Genomic DNA, 5,340 nt, shown 5'->3' with positions numbered 1-5,340 from the left:
TGGGGTGTTCATGGCCCTTCATGCTTGGTAAGATGTTGACCAAAGCTGATGGTAAACTAAAGAGAGATCAGAACAGCAGGAAGTTACAGGTGATATTTTTTACAGTCTTGTAATGAATGTAGTGTTAATGTATGCATTGCTCCCTTACCTGGGCTGGGGTTCAGTATGTTCTCCACCACTGTCTGCACCATGAACATGGTGCTTCAATGGAAGCAGTGGTTACGGCACAGGGGGCACAGAGGGTTGGAGCGGAGCCATCTAGTAATACATCCCTGATGGAAGGTGTGGTCACATGGAAGGACCGTGACCTGCTCTCCGATCTCATATTCGGTCATACAGATGATACATGACTCGGCCTCCTCCTGTGCGGTTACATCCCTTGTTGGGAGATTTGCAATTAGCAGTGCTCTCCTGCGAACCCAATGCTGCCGCCTCTGCCGCACAGGTAGATTTTGTGCAGGTGGCTCCACAGCATTGCTGTCGCTCTGACGTCCATCACTGGTAGAAGGTCTTTCCTCGTCTCTTGGAGGAGACCGTCCATCACTGGTAGAAGGTCTCTCCTGCACAGGTAGGTTTTGTGCAGGTGGCTCCACCTGTGGCAGTGGTGGTGTCATCACACCCACTTCCTCCAGTTGAATGGGTGGGAGGGGACGGCCTCCATCCCTGCTGCTCTCTCCTGTTGTTCCGGAGGGCTCCGCAGGGGCTGGTCTTAGAGGAGAGCGGCTTCTATCCCTGCTCTCTTCCTGTCCTCTACGCCGTGGAGGATCTCTGGCCCGTCTCCCTCTCCTCTCAGTGACAGCATTGCTGTCTCTCTGACGTCCATCACTGGTAGAAGGTCTTTCCTGATCTCTTGGAGGAGACCTCCTTCCATCACTGGTAGAAGGTCTTTCCTGATCTCTTGGAGGAGACCTCCTCCGTCCATGGACAATTATGGCCTGACCTATAAACAAATTTATCAGAATTATTTCCAATTTTAGCAAACACTTTTTGGCTATAGTGATGGGTCCTTCTACTGCCGTGGTGTTTAGGGAGAGGGGAACCCTAGAAAGAATTGACTTTATTTTGGCCTTAGTTAACCTGCACTGTCTGTCCTGAAATGTGTCCCCTCATACCCCAGGGATATCTCCTCCCAGGAAAGCCCTATAGTGTGGGAATATTGTGGATCTCCCCCAAATATTTCACTTACCTTGATTTTCTGGTCGGCGCAGCCATGCCTCATTGTCAGCAATCAGCTGGCGCAGCTCCCGGGCGCTCATGACTTAGGTACCTGGAGCTGGCTGATAGAATATTGGAGAACTAAGCTCTCCGGTGGCACCGGTGTTATTGTGCTCTGATCCAAGATCAAGAAGAATAAATGGAAGTAATCACCAGATGTGTAACACAAACTAGTTCGCTCTTCCACAACCAAAGTGAAGTCTCAGCAAAAGCATCAACTCAAGAAATGGCGCTGATGTCACAGTGCTCAGAGATTATATACCCTCAGGACATTCCATGATGTCATTATGACATCATAACTGAGTGACCCCCTAATCCTGAGCATTGTGACATCAGAGCAGCCAGGCCGCCATGTTTGCTGCCAACTGGTGAATGAGGCAGAGAATGTGGAATAGAAATATCCCATCTGATTAATAGAATATAAATGTATATAAATCTGTGTTGGAAAAGATAGAAAAATCAGTTTTCTCCATGTTTGTAAATAGTCGTTTTTTCGCTTTGGTAGATATTATATACATGTTATATATGGTATAAATTATCCTCTGCTGTAAATGATAAGAATGGAATGTTATTCTTTATCATTTATAGTTGTGGGTGATACATTATTGCTAAACAATAAACAACTCACCGACCTGTCAGGGAAATGATCAGGTTATATAAATGAGTGAAAATAGAATAAATAATAATAGAAGGTAAAGTATACAAATGCCTCTAAAAAAAAAAGTCATCAGTGTTTTTACTTTTCTGTACCACCAGGGCCGTCCTACATGACATACATGGATTTTATGTGGGTGTCACGTGCCCCTATAATAATGTGTCCCTATCACTCAGTTACCCCAAATCCACAAAACTATCTATTAGAACAAGAGCTGGACTGGTAATCTTCCTACCTGGCAGATTCCCTGTGGACACCTCGGGTGGGCTGGTCAGTGGATCACCAGCAAGGTGCAGATTTTGGAGAAGGAGATGGTGAAGTTGCCCTCCTAAAGTATAACAATAGTAACTATAACAATAGTATGTTTGCATATTATTGCGCTCCAGAGTGCTACTTTATTTGTTGGTTATATATGGAGATGGCTACTCTTAGTAAGCACCTGTACACACCGGTTTTCTGTTTTGGAAGTGAGGAGTGAGGGTCAGTCTTTTGATATTTGTATACATTTACATACATATACATATATTTGTAGGATTTCTGACTGATCACTCCATCCCTAAGCCTCAGGAGGTTTTAATTATAGCAGGATCTTACCCTCCCGTATACATGTAGACTTTAGTATAAGATTGGATTCACACCAGGTAGGTTCCAGGTGACGAGAGTCGCCTTACCGTGGCTGTCGGATACACATGAATTGGCCAATTTATGCGCTAAGAATTCTCATTTATTTCTATTTTCTAGAGCAGTAATGCTATTCAAATTTCATATTTTTCATGTTTGCATGCTATAGCGCTACAGAGTGCTACTTTATTTGTTAGTCATATATAGAGATGGCTACTCTTAGTAAGCACCTGTACAGACCAGTTTTCTGTTTTGGAAGTGACGGTCAGTCTTTTGATAGCTGTTATTGATAACCAGGGAACATTTTGGGCTAATGGCCCCTTTCCCTGGCTAGTAATATCAGCCCCCAGCACACGGCTTTCCCTCTGCTGGTTATGAAAATTTGGCCAGAGCCCACTCTGTTTTTTTAAATTTAATTCTTTATTTTACACATAATGTACCCTGGGGGTGCTGACTACAATTTCCATCATTGTCTCTTGCTCGGCGCTGATCTCAGGCAACAATGATGTGAGCTGCATTCAGCTCCCGGCGCCTGTCCGGCACTCCGGCATTCAAAAGTCCCACATTAGAGCTACTGTCAGACCTGGTGGCTTGAACTCCGGTAACCTTGTAGAGTTCAAAGCCACCGGGTCTCCCGGCAGCTGCAAGGCCCAGAAATCTCATGGGAAACTTTGAGGGACATTTTAGGTTTTGGGAGTTTCCAGCTGCTGGAACACCTAGAGGCTGCGAACTAAGGTTACCTTAGGTGTCTATTTTACTGTGCTTGTTAATAAAAAAAAAATAAGTGGGGTCCCTCGTCATTTTCATAATCAGCAAAGGGAAAGTCAACGGCTGGTGGCTGATATTAATATTCTGGGAACAGGTCAATACCCATTACGGTTCCCAGGCTATTAATATCAGCGCACAGCTGTTTGCTTAGCCTTTATTGATTATTAAAGGGGAGACCCCAAACAAAAATTGATGTGGGGTCCCCCTATATTCACTAACCATCAAAGGCTAAACAGACAGCTGTGGGCTTATATTAATAGCTTAGGAAGTGGCCATGGTTATTGGCCCCCTCCTAGACTAAAAACATCAGGTCTCATCCACCGCAGAAATGACGCATCAATAAAATGTGCCAAATCTGATGCTTAGCCTCCGATTTTCCCACTTGCCCTGATGCGATGACAAGTGGGTTAATGATTGTGGGGTTGACGTCAGCTGTTTTATGGCCGCTAATATCAAGTCCACAAGTTAGTAATGGAGAGGCATCTATAAGACGCCCTATTACTAACCCAATAGTCAGATTGTAAAAAAAACCACCCAGAATAAAGTCCTTTATTTTAAATAAAGACAAACACTCTTTTATTGAAATAAAAATAAAAAAGTATTATACTCACCTTTATGTCTAATCCACTGAAGTCCTTGTTCCCGGTAAAAGAGAAAAAATTAAAAAACACCATAATGCTCACCTTAACACCTAATCCCTGATACCCTTGTCACCAGTAAACTACAAAAAATAGTAAACCACCATAATACTCACCTGTCCGCCGTGAATATAATCCATACTGTCCCATGACAGTCCGGATGACTTGGAGAGCAGTCACATCAGCAGTCACTAATGTGACTGCTCTCGACGACAGCCCGCTCACACTGACACAAGAGTGTATTCTCTCCTGCAGGTGATGCCGCCTTTCTGCCGCCGCTGATGGCCTGCAACCAATCATCAGACATAAGCAATGTCAGGAGATCATCATGGGGTGCAGTGCTTGTCACGGTGCGTATCTGGGAGGTAAGTGCTCTATGCTTTCTTTTTATTTGATTGGGACAATCGAAAAGCGCCATCCAGTAGGGAACAATCTCTTTAAAATATGGGAAAAGGAGAATTGCATTTTTTTTTAATCTGTTCAAAAAAAGATGTAAAAAATAAAATCGCCTCCTTTTTTCCCCATATTTTAAATATAAACAAATAATAAAAAATTAAAGAAAAATAGTTTCGTCTTGTCCCTAATAGTCCAGACTATGAGAATATGATGTTATTTATGCTGCATGATTATAGAAGAGAAAAAATAACAGAGAAAATCTATTAGTAGATAGTCATAGATTAGTGTCTCTTGGAGATGAGAACAAATCCCTGGGTGTCCATACAGGGGATGTAGCTCAGTGGTAGAGCGCATGCTTTGCATGTATGAGGCCCTGGGTTCAATCCCTGACATCTCTATGTTTTGTGATAAAAAAAAAAACTAGAAAAGTTTCCAAACATTCAGGAATCTGATACGTGTGAGTATACAGCGGTTCGTCTGTCTGGGTGTAACACAGAAACTGCACACAGCACTAAATATTAGATAGGGACTAGTGTTGAGCGACACTAAAATGCTCGGGAGCTCGCCGTGATACTCGGTTGCCGGACCCGAGCAATGAACCCAATGTCCCTATGGGAGACCCGAGCATTTTTGCGGCGGCACCCCCGGCAGTCTGTAGAAAGCCTAAAAAGTGCCCAAAACGATAGTGACAGTGCTCAAATGACACGGGGACAGCATGGGGATCGCCCCAGGAAGCATTTCTGACCCCCAGGTCACTGCTGTCAATAACGTGGTCAGAGGTATTAAGCCACTTTTACGGGCTCACAATAGAAGGTTCAAAAATGAAACTGAAACTGTTTTCCTGTGAAATATGTTAAGGAACATCCTTTCCAGGGTAATGACTTGTGTATAAGGTAAAATAAATAACCAAAAACAAAAATACTCCTCCACACCTTGGGCTATGTTCACAAGTAGCATTTTTTATGCGTTTTTGCACTTTTGCATTGCTTTCAACCGTGACAAATGCAATCACCGGGAAATGTCATTTTAACATTTTACAACCTTATC

General features: G+C 43.4%; 1 non-coding gene across 1 annotated transcript; it reads left to right on the top strand.

Moving 5' to 3' along the window:
* The first annotated feature begins 4,619 nt into the window (after positions 1 to 4,619).
* TRNAA-UGC (transfer RNA alanine (anticodon UGC)) lies at positions 4,620 to 4,691 on the top strand. Its single transcript has one exon. It is a non-coding gene; the product is annotated as a tRNA-Ala (tRNA).
* Positions 4,692 to 5,340: the final 649 nt, after the last annotated feature.

Source organism: Phyllobates terribilis, unplaced genomic scaffold (assembly GCF_046119375.1).
Source record: "Phyllobates terribilis strain yellow unplaced genomic scaffold, ASM4611937v1 Scaffold_561__1_contigs__length_1077818, whole genome shotgun sequence".
In the NCBI taxonomy this organism is placed as follows: domain Eukaryota; kingdom Metazoa; phylum Chordata; class Amphibia; order Anura; family Dendrobatidae; genus Phyllobates; species Phyllobates terribilis.
The sequence above is the reverse complement of the archived record's forward strand: the minus strand, read 5'-3'. Positions and strand labels throughout refer to the sequence as shown.